At 31.9% G+C, this 16,790-nt stretch overlaps 1 protein-coding gene and 1 long non-coding RNA gene across 2 annotated transcripts in view; one reads left to right on the forward strand and one right to left on the reverse strand.

Annotated features, from left to right (window-relative positions):
* Positions 1–1,032: 1,032 nt before the first annotated feature.
* LOC146993557 (uncharacterized) overlaps positions 1,033–16,790 on the reverse strand; it is a 32,943-nt gene continuing 17,185 nt past the window's right edge. The window contains exon 3 of the long non-coding RNA XR_015044411.1: positions 1,033–1,536. This is a non-coding gene — a long non-coding RNA (uncharacterized LOC146993557). The remainder of the gene's footprint in view (positions 1,537–16,790) is intronic.
* Positions 7,712–16,790, forward strand: part of LOC118200982 (putative fatty acyl-CoA reductase CG5065) — a 67,760-nt gene continuing 58,681 nt past the window's right edge. Inside the window, exon 1 of the mRNA XM_085827691.1 lies at positions 7,712–7,849. The gene's annotated coding sequence lies outside the window, so the exon portion shown is untranslated. The remainder of the gene's footprint in view (positions 7,850–16,790) is intronic.

A 16,790-nucleotide genomic window follows, 5' to 3' on the forward strand; every position in this document is an offset into this window, starting at 1 on the left:
GAATATTTCATTTTTCATCTTTCATTGTTGTCGCTTTTAATATTTGTGATGCATTATTTTCAAGTGAATCCAGTATTTATCATTCTATTATTAATTTATGAGTATTTAATTTGTCTTTTAAAATTATTTACTTACTCCTTTTTTGTTTTATTTATTTAATTATTGTATTACAAATTCAGTTTTTTGGTTTTATAATACTTATTACATTATTGTTAACTGTTGTTGTTTATCACGAAGCCTCATTTCTTCAGCACTTCTTTTTTAGAAGTTAAACTTGACTATTTACTGGCATATTTATTTACCAATGTAGTGAGTGATACATATATTTTCTTCTTACACTCTTTGTGTTATTCTAAAATGAATAGAAATCTGAATGCAGTAGCCTAAGTGGGCATATAATTACTGTTCTTTGTACACAATTATTTAAGTTTAAAATACTGAATATAATTTCAAGCTATTTTTTGCCCTACATGTTATTCTGAAACTTAATTGAAATTTTAATTAACTTTCGTTCATCTAATTCTGCGAACAGTAAACCAGAATAGGCACTGCTGTTGTTGTTTACTGATGTGATAGTGCTATTCTAAGTTGCTTGAAACCCTTTTTAATTTATAAAAGACTTATAAAAGAGTGTTGCAGAATACACAGATCAGTTTATTTTTAAATTAAGATGACTATTCAGGGTTTGCGTTTTTTTTTTTTAACCGGCCTTTGTGCTTTTGTATTCTCATTATCGTGAAACGCTGATGAAACAAATATCTCTTCATACAAAGTATTGCCTGAGTGTTATTCAGATACATTATTTATTCAGAACATTATTAAGCTTTAAAGATAGCGCAAGGAAGAATAAATTTATCAGCAAATGGTATTCTGTTCGGGTTTTATTTAAATATGCAATATTAACTACATTTTAGGAATTCTAAGAAAATAGTTTAGGAATAATAATTAATTTCTTAGAATTAACAAGAATAAATATTCTTAAATGAGATGTACTTAAGATGCACAACTGAGAATCAGTAAAATGTGTATATAATGTTTAATGTTATCTTTTGTAAGCGAGAAAACGAGTTGAACTATGGGAAAAAAATTAGAAATTTTAATATTGACCAATAGGAAAACTTAACTATAAAATAAATTCTTATATTAAAATCTAAAATAACGGATTTTGAAGAACTCCTTGAAACTGGATTCTAAATAATAACGAAGGAAATTTCATGGTTATAGAATTTTTGCAGGCTCGGATATGGGCAAGGAAATTTACAAACAGGATTTTTTCACTGAAATAATTCTCCATGTGATAAGGAATTTTTAGGCTTTACTATTGGCTAAGATCCAAGAACATTCTCCAGGAAGAGATGCTACTCTAGATGGCGTAGTAGTTGACGGAGGTTGTATGTTAGCTGGAAACCAAGGACATAGTATAATAACGGTTGCTTCCTATGGCGCACCCTAGGCAACGTTCTTGGTATGACACGTTACAGGACACGTAGATACGGGCGTTCCAGACAAATACTGATGAAAACAAGCGACTGGCCACTAAAAAAATAAAAATCAAATAAAAAAGTACGTAGGGAAAATTTTAAAATCTTAAGGTATAACAAATAATCAGATTTGAAATGGAAGTTTTAAAAAATTAATAGTTAAATAAAAATTTAGCAAATATATAAGTTACAAAATTTCAACACTTTTATGTTAAACATTATTCCATCTATAACAAAACGTAATGAAATTAATAAAATGCTGACTAAAGCTAATTTGAATATGGATGTGAATGACATTATTATTCTGAAAAATAATGAATAGCAGAAAAAAAATTAGAACAGTTACGAATAATAAAGTTGGAAATTTTAAATTTAATCAAATCACTTGGCAATCATTAGTGATAATAAAAAAATCCTTGAAAATGTCTAATGCAAACAGTATATTAAAATTTTTAAGACTCCTTTTAAAGTTCTCATATGCTGTTTTTTAACATGTGAACATGTGCAATTTGAAGGAACGAAAGCATATTTATAAAGGAAAGGATTTTAAGGGGGATTTCGCAAAAAATAATGGATTCCGCAATTTTACAAAGTAATTTTTTTAATGTACTTACGTCATTCACATACTATTTTATCCTAATTTTGCAACGCAACTTGAAGGAAAGATGAGGGATTTGATGGAAGGAAAAATAATAACGCATTCCATAAAAATCATTCATAAATTTTTATTTAAGAAAATCTCAAAGTAATTCATGTCTACTCAAATATCAAAATTAAAGAACTTGTTAATTCATAGAGCAAATTTTAAAATATTAAAAATGGAAAGTACTTGAGATATGTATTTAGTTCGTAATTTTGCAGTAAAAATTCAAGCCGATTAATCGTGAAAGACTGAACTATACAAATTAATATGGTAATCTTCAATTCGTATGGCGAATATTTATCTAAAACTGCATGCCATGCAAAATAAACAACAGCAAGTGCATTCTAAATTATATTAACTTGATCACATTAAAGATATTTAAGTATTCCAAGAACAGATAGCTGTTATCGACTATTTATTAAAATACTATCATTCATATATGGGATTTAACTCTCTTTGCTATCATAAATATCACTATAGCTCACTAAGGAACCTAGCGAATTATCGTACCAGCGTGTATAATAACAGTACAGAAGAAGGGTAAAATAAACCTTTTTATTATTCCTCAAACTTTTAAGACAAATACGCGTACTTCATGCTTACAACAACACCGACAACTTGTTGTGGGACTTAATAATTTCACAATAAATTCAAAGATTAAAAAGTAGTGCTGAACTAACATTTTAATTTAAGGCTAACTAGGCTGACTCAACAACCTACCCGGCGATATACTTATTAAATGGCCAAAAAGGCGTATCAGTAACTTAGCGTAACAGCAAGGACAAATTCGTAACATACTCTGGCTAACAAAATCACGCTCAGAATAAACTACAAGATTCGTTTGTTTAAATACTCTTTTCACCTGACTATAAATTTGCGTCCTGGGGAGGAAATGCGAAGGGAAAATGAGAGGTTCAGAAAAGGTACCAAAATTCTTTGTAAAATAAGGGAAACCTTACACATTAGCCGTAGATTATTGTTAGCTTATTGTCGGACGTTCTTAGAATAAAGAAATGTTGTTCTTCCAATCTAACAAAAATATAACTTGCATCCAGTTAAAAAGGAAAATTATTAGTTAAAATGAAATTAAATATTTCTACATCATTCAGTTTAACCTTTCAAACAAGAATTGTTTAAATTCAATTATTGTTAAAATTGTTTAAAATTCCACCTTTCCCTTGCCATTTAATTGCAAATAATGTTACTTTGCATCGCAACAATTCATGGTCTTTCCCATTTCATGTCGAAGTCTTGCTTCATTATGCAAGGAAACTCCTTAATCCTCAAGAATAATAATTAAAAAAAAAAGTGTTACTACTTCAGGCAAGGCCTTTCCACTTTATGATATTCACTGAGGCATGCAGGTGGGTTGTTTTCCTCCTTACTTGTCCGGATGGACTGCTTTAAAATGCTTGTCTACGTAATTAGAAGTTGGATATCATCTCGCAATTTGATTGTAACAGGATTTCTTCCTGTTACAATTTAACTGTATGACATGATTTCAGATCTGAAGAACAAACATTATACATAACAGAAGAAAGTCATTACAGCCTTTTAGCTGTGAATTTAACATCGTTTTTCATTGACATTTTCCGGGAAACTTCTCTTTCAACTTGTGAATTAGAATTTAAGCATCTGTTCTTATTTTGTCTTCGCATTTAAAATTTCAGTTCTCACTCTTTTTCTGTTTTTAAACGTTTTGCAATCTTCTTTTCCAACCCCCGTTCAATTTTGTTCAATTTCCAACTACTTAAATGGTCGAGCGGGCAAAACTGTTGAGCGCTGGTATTCATCCCGGACTAGATTACGGGCAAACGGATTGGTTGCAGGACGTTTTCTATGTGCAATATGAATATTTTCTTTTAGATGCCCTCCAAGAGACCATCTCTTAGAGATAATCTTAGAATATTTTGCGCAATCGATTAAACAACTAAATCGCTCCTGGATGTTTCCTCCTTTGAATTAGATCTACGATTCGTTCGTAGATCTAATTCGAAGGAGGAAACCTTTGGTGTTTTACTATGGCAAAACACCGAAAGGCTACATGCTTATTTAAAAAAAAACTGGCTCATGTGTACCTTATGAAAATAACCATGAAAACCCATGAAGGCAACCTACTTCAATGTATTAGAATAAAAATCATCGATATCAAACTGCCCATATCGATATTTTTCTGTGATTGCCAATGTCATCTCGTAGTTATGGAGTTTTATATTATAAGCATTTCTTTGAACTAGTTAAAAAAAGAAATCAATAATATTTTTACTGCCATTGGTACTTTTAGATGCACAACAAATATCATTCAAATGGTGCTGTAGGTGCCTTCAGCCTTTATTTTAAGTATTCTGGCAAAGCATTCGAGCTTTGTCAGCCGTAGATGAAAGTTTTTATAGAGAACTATCTGAGGGAATTTTTATTTAAGAGTTTAAAATACAACATAATTATTCTTACTTAATTTTGGAACTAGTATAGTTATCAAAAGAAAAGAGAAACACACTAAAGATAAAAAATACAATTAGGCAATGCAACGACCTTAGACAGTTATGTTTAGAAAAAAACTCAGACTATTTTGTTTAAATCAAAGTGAATACATTTTTCCAAAAAAAATTTTGATTGACTGAATTAGGAGCACATTTCCTTTTACTTCTGTTTCTTAGGGTTAACTACAGAGGATGTTTTACATATTTTTAGAATGATTTCAATAAAGGATTTAAAAAAATTTTTTTTGAAGAAAAATTTCTGGCAACAGCTCATTATTTGAAACGAAAAATATAATTTTTGCTACTTTTAAATTTATTTTCCTTTCAAAGTATCGCATCCAAACAAAAGCTGTCTATATATTTCTGCGCTTTCAGAAGAGAAATACTTCTGTTCCATAACTCAGAAACGTTGTGAAATGCACGGTATTAAAATTTTTATGGGCAAAATAAGCAATATTATTAATTGGAAAAGGAAAAACCGTCAATACTTACATCTACATGGAAAGAGGACTCCAAAGGAATACCCGAAAGGGGTACGTACTGCTCTCTCTAATATTTATAAAATAAATCGTTGACAATAAAAGAAAGTCTGCCGACGCAGAGATCAATTGCAAAGTCTTTAAATACATCTGTAGCAACAATTAATAAAGTAATACATCTAGATTTACAACTTTAAAAAGCTAAGAAGTGTAATGTTCACCAGCTTTTGCCGAGACATGTGGCTAAATCCAAAACAATTTTCAGAATTCTGTATGACTATTTATAGAGTTTGACATAGTTTGGAAGCATAAAGTAGTTTCAGGCAGCTAACAGACGTAAAATGTATTATCGTTACGCCTGAAACGACTACAGAAACTTGAAAAGGTCTAAGACAACCTTTTTATTTAATAGAACTTAAACATTTAACAGAACGCTTCTCGTACTCACAGAATCAATCATCACTTGTGGCGATGCAATTAAAATGGTCAGTTTCAAGTTTCAGATAATAAGTTACTCGCATTAAGAGGCACAAAAAAATGTTCTTGAATTTTGCAAGGAATAAGGATATATTTTATTTCTTTATCGAATAACTATGGTTATTTTATTAAAGTTACATTAAAATTTATTCTTTATTCATAGTAAAAGGATAATAATAATTTATTATGAGTTAAAATTAAAATTTATTACTGAAAAGCAGGCAAAATTTATTGTAAATTAAATAATGAAAAGGATTAATTAAATTATTTAAAAAATAATAAAATTTAGTCACACTAAAATTTAATGAATTTTTTAATTTAACTGATTTATTCCCCCGTGTTCTCAACGTATGCAAATAATCTTGATTTATCGAATATTTTATCCCCATTTATCAAATCGTCAAGAAGTTCCAGTGTTTTTTTCCTCCTAATTTTTGAATTTTTTAAATAATTTTCCTGAAAATTGTGTTGTTTAAATTTTAAGTTTAAAAGTTTTAAAAATAAGATCAAAATTTTGCCATGTAGCGTTCCACATTGAAAATTCATTTCAAGTTTCTTGTATTTTTTGGAACTACTTCTGAATTTTAAAAAAGTGAAAGTCAAATTAGAAAAATCTAAAACTTGGAGGAGTCTTCATAACAACCTTTACTAATTCGTAGAGATTATATAAGTAGATCTTCCCAACATCCCCATTCATTGTTGAGAAAACCCTCTACGTTTCCTCAACAGATCCTGGTATTCACAAGAAGCACTTAAGACGATGTATTTGAAAAGTTAGATGTGTATTCCAGCATATGGTAGGTAGGACCAGTAAATCCTCACATCGCTGGTGAAGATCTAACAAGGATCTTTTGAGGATATACTGGGATATCAAATTGAGCATTCAGGGGAATACGTTTGAAATGTCCTTCCATTACATTCCAAAGGAAATTCGCTGCGATTCCCTTCCATTCCAAAGAGGGGGTACATTTAGAACGCATCACTCTTTGGAATTCAGGGTAATGCGTTTGAAATTCCCTGCGATGCCCTTGAAAGGAGACATTTTGCAATGTCCAACGGATGTCCCAAGAAGATTTTTGTATTATGTAGGCATTGTTCATATGCAAGAAAAAATTAACATCATATCAAACACCGCTATGGATTTCTTTTTCCGTGCTGTTTCATGTGAACTGCATCTTCTGGATATGGAAATAATTTGGCCACTTAAAATATAATCAGTCAAATGAACATTGAACAGTACGGAAGGGAAATGTGAAGCTATGTAAACAAGCGATTTTTTAATCCCAAGTTCTTGATACAATGAGATTTTGCAGACATAGATACTGATTAGTTAATTGACTGGGAAAAACACACAAGAGCTATCTAACTAAGGAAAGGGGTGCTTTCGTGAGGACATTTTAAAGAAAACTAGACTATATTCACGTTATACGGGTGAAAGCCACAAAAAATGCCTATGCAACTTACACATTGGCGAGATTTATGCCAGACTGAATTACCAGTACTCAGCTGTTTCATCGACTGGTAGGCTAGATATTTGTAGAATAAAAAGGCATCAAAGGTTCTTACCAATTCATTGACTGAAACTGTGCGACTTGTCATCATAGAGAGCTATAAAAATTTGCAAAAATTCCAAATAAAGCATAAAATAGAAGATGAGGTATATTAACATTTTCATAAAAAATCATAAATGAATTTGAAAAGGGAAATTTATGAAAAAAATCACAGTATCTACTATCAGATTCATTTTCTAAAGCTATTTTATGGTCAACATTTTATTTATTTATTTTTGTTTTTAGTTTTAATTTAACTGAGATTTCCATAATAACGTGTAGATGCAATTTTTGCGTTTAATTGTATTGCCTAACTTAATATATTCTCTGATTTAAAGAATTTTCCGGATTTAGCAAATTTTTATCATCCTGTTGCTGACGACTCATTAAATCCGTATTCTACTGCATGTAGAAATGATTTACATTTTGTACAATTCATTCCATTATAACATGATTACACCAAAAGACAAAACAATTTTTTTAAATTTTACAGATAAGAATAGTTATCCTTTGAAATTATTACCTGACCCCCAATCAGTTCACGTAATACGCTTACAAAACAAACGATGTCGTGCAAGACGAAAATCGTAACCGGTTTTTGTCTTCCCCACGGGTCGACCACGAAATGTAGCAATTCGCCCTGCGGAGAAGCTCTGACCGGAGTTTTTTAGTTCGTAGACGTTAAGAGCCGTGTTGTCAGTTTCTTGTTGGAGCAGTAAGAAGACATACAGAGGAATCGGTGAGTGTTCTAAGAAGTTTTATAATCTTTTTGACGAATTCTTTTTATTGTATTTGTAGTAACATAGATCATCGGCAATTTGGCTCCAGTGCGTTATGTTTGGGTTTTCGAAGAAGACACGTAGCAAAATTTCACTTTCATTCATCGTCTGCTGTCATAATACATGCTCTGTATGATTTTTGAAAACTGCAGTGAATTTTTTTATCTTCGGTTATATCTGTACTTTAAACCACTATTCGTTAGTGTTGTTAACGTAACCTATGGTGGATATTACTACAATTTATTAACACTTGATTGCTATTGTTTAGTAAATATAATTTTCTTCATTATTCTTCTCTTACGCTATATAATTACTTAATGTATTTTAGAACATATCAAGACTTTTTTTTTAAATTAGAAATGTTGGAACACTGTTGAAAGCCGTCAAGAAAGATTAACAAATAAAAAAAAATAATTATAACTAAAATTAAACAAAATCTAAAATTTAAAAAATAATCTGAAAGCTTTTTAGATTTTACATTACGTACAAAAGGGCGTTTTCTTTAACGTTTTCTGTGTCACCTTTATTTATTAAATATCATGTTCTTGGCACTTAAACCATAAAATTCAATTCAACGGCAATATCGCAGAATAATTTTAAAATGAGCATATCTTTAGAATTTCTGATATACAGTTTCGCGCGCTGGAGATAATTTTTCCCCTTACAGTGTTGCCATTGCTCGCTTTGAAATCGTACCGTTTCTTAATAAAAAAATTCGTTAAAGTATTACGAAAATATGAAATCGATCATAAAGCAAATTCCAGATTTGGGCTTGCAGATGCCCATATTCGGAGGAGGATTACATTTTTCAAAATTTGACGGCTCTAGTTACCGTTGTTTTATCACAATTCGAGAAACAAATATACATATATCTTCTTCATTAATTTAATTTCTTTAAATGTAACACAGGGCGATAATATTTGGTGGCAACAGTTTGAAAAGTGATACGGACATTTACAGTGAATCGACACAAAATGCCAAAATGAAATTAATAGCCCTTCTGAGCTAAAGATTGCTTTAGCTCCTTTGGGCTAAAGATAAATGAAAATTGATAAGTTAAATTAATTTAAAATATTTAATTGCTAAATCAAAATACTGGCATTCATCTTATTGGCATGAATTACAGTTTCACTCACAAACTGAAAAATGCCGGAACTAGACTCTGGAAAGCTCTGGCTGAATTTAAGTCCTCTCGAACATATAGAACTAACGAACTTTAACAAACTTTGGAAAAAAAAGATACTTTGATACTTTGGTGTTTTTCCTAGTATTCAGCAGGATAATTGGTTACTGCTCTTACCAGTATATTCAGAGAATCCCGACTAGGCCTGACATATGATGAAGTCCGAAGATGAGAGTTATCCATACGAGGTAGAATTGAAGAAGTGATACAAGAAAAAGCCCTTTGCTTCGATGTTTTGAAAGCAAAGCATAAGACTGGTCATGTGGGATGTGGTGGCGAGTCCGAAATTCCTAACTTGCCAACTACTGTACAAAATAAAACATACAGGATACAAACAGTAAAAGAAGAATCAAGTTAAAGTTCACCATTTACATCTTCAGTCAGCTCTTAAAGAGCGGAAATAAATATCTGCGAATTTGCAGGCATCTGGAGTCCGGGAGCTACCTAGCCGATCAAAGGCTTGGAAAAAAGAATTAAACGTTTTAATCTGTATTCATCTATATGAAAAGTAATGGTTAACAGTTAACTATATTCATAAAAATTGCAGAAATTTAAATTACTATATTTACTGGTAAATGGTAACTAAATTGCAAAAACGCTTTCTGAAAAAACTTTCAATTTTTTTTTTTTTTTTTTTTTTTTGTTCATTCTTGCGTTATTAAAGTTTAACCTTTTCTGATAAGTATCTTAAAAAGTAAGAAGAACCAGTGGAAAAGGAAAATCTTTCCCTATTAAAAGTATTTTTAATGAAGCGTTGTATGTCATGTAAAGAGGACTGAACTATTTTCCCTCTTTCTTTTTAGATCTTTATTTTTTAATGTGAACAAAATAGTTTCATTCTTAAATATAGTTTAATAATTTAAATAGTCATGTTCTTTATTCCGTCATCATGTACTGCTTTTTAATAACTTCATTACTGTATTTTAACAAAAAGCTGCCGTAGAGACCTTTAAAAAAGTGTTTTAAAACTCCTTTAAAATAAATTATAAAATACTAGGGTAGCATGTATATTTCACTTCTCATTAACTATACAAATGTATATTTAAACAAAATTAGGGTTTGATAATTTATATATATATATATCATATTAACCTTTTATTGCAATGGCAGCTCGCGGCATTAAGAAAGTTTACTCACAACAGGCTGTAGATGCCTTCAGGTATTCAACCCATATATCTCAAGTGTGCTGCAGACGAATTTAGATATTCAGCATTTGTTATAACATTGTTAACCCAGAAGGGCTATTAGTCTGGAAACCGCATTTTGCGTCGAATCACTTTTCAAACTGTTGTCACCAAATATTATCGGCCTGTATTATATTTAAAGAAACTAAATAATGAAGAATCTGCATGAATGTATGTATGTTTTTCGCATTGTGAGAAAAAAAGGTACCCAGAGTCATCAAATTTTGAATAACGTAGTCCTCCACCCAAAAAATGGGGACCTGGAAGCCCGAAATTGGAATTTGAATTCGTTTTTTATTGTCTATTTCATATTTTGTAAAACTTTAACGAATTTTTGATTAAAAAACTCAACAGTTGCAAAGCAAGCAGTGGCAACACTGTGGGGATTAAAACACTTTTATCTCCAGCGCGTGAGATTGTATCGGAAATTCTAAAGATAAGCTGTTTTTAAACATTTTTTATTATATAGCGTTTGTCCAAATGCTCTTGAAACGTTCTGATACTTTTTCTATGGAATTTTTGTTGATCTAAAAGCGGTATATTCATGCGGCGACTGTTAGAGTTGCAAAACTATGACAAGAAAGAGTAATAAACTTTAAAAAAAAAACTGAAGGTCTCATAAAAAGGAAATGCATGTAAGATATTTGATAAAAATCTCGCATTTTGTGTAAAATTTGATGGAATTTGTTTATTCCAATTTTTTACGAATGTTCTATTCGAGATAAAATTTTGCTTAGATTACTTAAGAAAACAAACTTTATAACAGAATTTGTTGAAATGGTAATAGTAGCTTGTGCATTTATCTTAAGAATTTCAGACAACCTCAAAATTGTCATGATTTAAAATTCATTAAATTTCGAATATTCTGGTTAGTTATGTTTCGAATTATATCTAATAATCAAGACTGGGCTTCTGTTCCTGGCAACTCAGATGTCTAACTGCAAGAATGTTTCTTGATTTTATCAATGCGCAACGTGAATAGGAACCAACTTCTATACAATTCTTCGTGGTGGATTTCTTGAAAACGCACAGAATGCTCCAGAGTTTTGATGCACCCAATTACTTTCTACCTGATTTTGTTTCATTAGTTTTTTTTAAACTAATTTTAATTATGCAATTTAATTTTCAGAGAGTAAACAGTTTCACTGGATGCTATAGGGTTTTGAGTGACAAAAAAGTACATAGGACTACATGAATAAATTTTATTTCCATGCAGACGCAGAATAATATTTTTGCAATCACAAGGCAGACCGGCAGATAGTTAAACTGAACACTACTGCGTTCAACAATTCTGCAGACGCATTATGAAGAAGTCAATTTCCTGTCACAGTCGACAGAGCATATCTGGCGAAATTTCAACAATAGCGGCTTAATAATAGAACACTGCTCATCGGCACTGGCGCATGGTGATGTACTATTAGTAACATTATTTTCAAAAGGCGATGCTCACCATGTGTTGACGCTCACTTAGTTCTCGTACATCTTCTGAGTGACATTCTTCTTAAGCCGCGAATGTACGAAGCACTCGCTGATTTTAAAGTTGCATGCGTTTTCTTTCCTGTTCACAAAGTTAACTCTAGGATAATATACAGAATGTTAATATAGTGACCCAAATAAAGTACTCAGCAACTAACGGTCTTCACTATGAAAAAAAATGTTAGATGAAAAATTCCTCGCAACGCATTTCTACTTCTTTTGGGAAGATTTTATTTTATTTAATTTCCGTAACCCGGTTATAAAGAATTCGATTCCTATTACAAAGAATAAGAAAATTTCTACGGTTAATAATGTAATTTTATGTAATATTCTAATATTATATTCTTTAAAAAAATCCTCCAAATTTCTAATATTTTTTTTTCTTGTGATTGAAAACTTTCGACCTAAGTAAACTGAAGATTAATTTCCAATTAAAACCATACAAACGTTCACGTCACAACGTTTACACCAGCTTAATATTTATTATTTATTTATTAGCTAAAAGGGGACGTTTGTGCCCAATGGGGTATTAGCTTCTAAACGGCATTTTGCGTAGAAACACTTAAATGCGTTGATTACTTTTCAAATTGTTGCCACCAAATATTATCGCCCTGCATTATTTTTAAAGAAATTAAATGATAATAATCCGCATGAATGTATGTGTTTCTTGTACTGTGGGGGGGGAAGCGGTATCCAGAGCCATCAAATTTTAAAAAAACGTAGTCCCCCCACACGAACATGGACACTTAGAAGCCCGAATTTGATTTATTATCTTATAAGGTATTTCTCCCGCCTTTTTAGCATGCCTTCGTGGTGTAGTGGTCAGCACAATCAACGCGTATTCGAGAGGTCCATGATTCGGGTCCTGGCGAGGGCACAGCTCATTTTTAACATCTTCTGCTATAAAATAACCTAATGTCTTTACAATCTATTTCATATTTTGTAAAACTTCAACGAATTTTTGATTAACAAACTCAGCGATTTCAAAGCGAGTAGTGGGAACAATGTATGGAATAAAACATTTTTATCTTCAGCATGCAAGACTGTCTATCGGTGATTTTGTTGTTGAATCGAATGTTATGTGGCGTAAGAATGTGTTATTTCATTTATATAGTAAACAAACCAAACGTTAATAATGAAGAGACAAAATTATGCAAAGCGGTCTTAGTAAAAAAATTGAATATGATAAACTCAGAAAAGACTAAAAAACACAGAAAAATGTATCCTAATATTTATAGCTGCATCGGGAATTCTAAACGTACATTGCCATTCTTTTAAAATATTTGCAATTTTTGCTGCTGAATTGCATATGGTGTAAATGCGAAGAAAATGATGCTAAATAATAAATCTAAAGAGACAAAAAAAAAAAAAAAAAAAAAAAAAAAAGTGTTAATAGGAGTGAATGTAACAGCTTAACGAGAGTGTAAAAAACTTTAACAAACCCTGCTGGGTGACCGTTAAAATCTGAAACTTTTCAGATTTTTATTTGTTTATTTTTTAATTTAAAATGCTATTATTGAGATCAACGATAAATGATGTTCCAGTGGTCTGCATCAGTAAGTTTCTGAAGAGAATCCGAATTCTTTCAAAGATATACAAAACTGTTACGTAAAATGAGCTCGTTATTTAAAACTCGTAATTAAAAAAAAAAAAAGACCTTCATTGTATTATGCTTTTGATAGTTGCCTATCAATAGCTGCTGAATGTTAAAATTTTATTAACTGTACTTTTTATAAACGTTTTGAAACTGAAGGACAAATCAGTGAGATATTACCAGAAAAACCAAACATAAAAGAAACATCTGAGTTATATAATTGCTCAGGATGAAATCACAAAAAAGTCTAATTACGAGCAAATAATCATATCGTTATATCAGGAGTTTTATTTAATTCTGCATGTTATACTAATATTACGTTAAATTTGATCTTTTGCAGATGTTCAAGAGAAAATTAAAATCATCGGTTTAAAAAAAATGTCATTTGCCGATACTGTAAGGAGGTAAAATTATTAAAAATAATGTTAAAAATTCTAAAATTTTCTCTGTCATCTGCACTTTTTTTATTACTAATTTTCTGATTCAGACAGAATGGATGTTGGATAATAGCCATTGCGTTACGGGGAAAGGGATCGAATTTCCAATAAGACATGAACGTCTGCGTATGTAGAGTGTAGTTGCTAATTTGGATGTACTTAAAATCTGCCTGCTCAAAAGCACTTTCGAAAGGGTGGTGCTAAATGAAGATCTTGGATTTCAACATTCGTGGATCGATTAAAATTGCGACGAAGTTTAGGCAGACAGTCTTCGCTTACTTTGCTGCATTTAAATAAGCCGCGTCTCTTTGTTCGGTGTGATATTTAGCAGAATCTGCTAGCATGCATATTATTGAAGTTGGCTTTGAATACCGGGGAAAGTAGAAATGTTTGTAAATATTCATATCGTTGCTGCAAGGGGGCACTAAAACATCTGTTGAGATAAAAGTTCTCTTGAGAAGTTGGCGATGGGAAAGAATGTGGATACGTCTCCAGGATGTTCTCGATCAAAATTAGACTAAAGACGAGCAAAATCGGTCTATTATGTATATGCAGCCGAAGACCTGTAATTCTCTTTCTCTCCCATCAGCGGCCTAGGGAAAATGTCGTTGAAGACTGATACTCTGGTTCGTATCACTACGAACCTGCTAACTGCATGGGCGCTTTTGTGGTTTTCCTTATGTATGACAGTATATGAGCCACTTCCCTTAGAACGTCTTCCACGAAGGCATCCCTCCTCTTAGGCAGATAGCCCTCAAGTGCTTTGTCATAATCAAATAAACCAAATCAAACTCTTCATCTGAGCTGGTATGAATTCGTGAACGTGATCTATATTTTGATCAGATCAGGAGGGAAAGTCACAACAAAATATAATTGGCTTTATTAATTATAAATTTAAACTGCCCTCAAAAAGTTAAGGAACAGCATGTTTTTAAAAGCTCACCATTACAAAAATGTCAGTAGCATTTAAATTCACAGTTTATATGCATGATAGTAAGGAAGTTTAAGAAAATATATGCAAAATCAATAGCTACCACCTTTATTTTATAGAAATGAATTGTTTATATAGGAGTTGGAGAAAAATTGCAAAATTGTAAGTTTTGTTTACGAGTGTTGATCTTCAATTGTTATTAACAATTTCGTTGACAATATCTAGGACAGTCTATCAATGTCCAGGAGAAGTTGTTTGCCCGATTTATTGAGGTGGCGGGCGATCGGATGGATGGGGATGTCCCAAGCTAATGCTGCTAGACCTTTCAATGTCTCACCTAGTATGGTCCACCGACTGCGGAATCAGTTTGAATCCGAGTATTATGTCTAGAAGACATGTTCCAGGCAGACCTAGAGTTACAATACCTGCGGTAGACCATTATTTAGCTCTTTCGGCCCGAAGGAGAAGTAACATTACTGTGCCTCAGCTCATGGCATATCTTTTAGTGGCAACAGGAACAAGAAACTCAGCTATTACATTGCGCAGATGCCTGCTCAATACAGATCTGTATGCAAGACGACCAGTTGTTTGTGTCCCCTTGATCTGAGGACACAGAGGTGTCCATTTATAAAGAGGGCACAGAGGTGCCCGTTTATGTTAAGAGAACACGCCTCCAAGACCAGTCAACAATGGGCGTCTGTACTCTTCACAGACGAATCCAGGTTCACACTGGAGAGTGATTCAGGTCTTCAGCTGATCTGGAGGGAACAACGCACCAGATAAAACCAATCCCACACTGTGGAAAGACACAGTGATAGAGGTGGTGGAATAATGGTTTGGGTTGCGATATCTCTTGGTGGTCACATTGACCTACATGTGTTTCATGGAGGAGCTTTGACCGATGTGAGCTATCGGGACGAGATTCTTGATCAATATGTCCGCCTACATGTCGCTGCTATTGATTCTGGATTTCTTTTGATGGACAAAAATGCGCGACAGGAACTCGAGTTGCTGAAGAATATCTTGAAGGTCACGGTATTAAGTGGATGGAACGGCCAACTCAATCCGCAGACCTGAATCCGGTAGAGCATCTTTGGGACTACTTTGGAAGACAAGTTGCTGCTTCAAGTTCTCCTCCAAGATCGTTAGATGAACTTGAACATAGATAACTCCATGTCCGGTCGCTGCTTTTAATTTCATTGACAGACAATTTAATTGACAGCATGGAACGTAGCTGCCGCCAATGTATTGCAACTAGGGATGGACACATTCCTTATTAGAACCCATTTTTGTAACGTTACCACCTCATGTTTCCTCAAAATTCTCCAAGACTGAATTTCTCTGCCAAGAGTGCAGTTTTTTGTTGTAATTCATGTTTGTATTTAACTTTAGAAACATTCTATGTCACATTCAAAGAACTGTTTAATGAATATATCCTGTAAATTTCTTGTTTCTATGTTGCTTCATTCTCAAATTAGACACAAAAAGCGTACTGTTCCTTAACTTTTGGAAAGGAGTATATTTATAGTTTTTTTGATGATTTTAATTTTTAAAAGAATTCCTGAAAATTTCATATTTATTTTTAAATTATATATTTTTTCACATTTTATTTTATTGTTATTCTTTTAATCAAGTGTTTAGTTACCTTCAGTTAAAGGTAATGAACTATTTAATTCAGAAGTTAAACATAGCTCAATAACAAGCGAAAGAGGCTTTCTTAAAATTTCTTTTTAAAATTTTCTTAAAAGGTTTTTTTTTTTTTTTTTTTTTTTTTTTTTTGATTAATGTGAGTTTAGGTAGTTTCAATTAGAAATTTCTCTCAGACCATTATAGCGTATAGTACCTGAATATTTTACAGATAATCGATAATACCTATCCAGAAGGCTAATTTTACAGTTTTTTCAAAGAGATTTTATGCATTGAATACCAAGAGCGCTTTGGGTGATGTAACACCAGTATTACTTAAATAATATTTATAATAATTATAGTTTAGAAAGTAATAACGAATGCTCGAATATTAGTACTTACCTTCTTGAAATTTTGTTATCGAAGTATTGTAAAATGCATATCTATTCAAAAATCGAAAATCAACAGTA

The sequence above is a fragment of the Stegodyphus dumicola genome, chromosome 12 (genome assembly GCF_044657685.1).
Source record: "Stegodyphus dumicola isolate Sdum_Otavi_A_Nest chromosome 12, ASM4465768v1".
Taxonomy (NCBI): Eukaryota; Metazoa; Arthropoda; class Arachnida; order Araneae; family Eresidae; genus Stegodyphus; species Stegodyphus dumicola.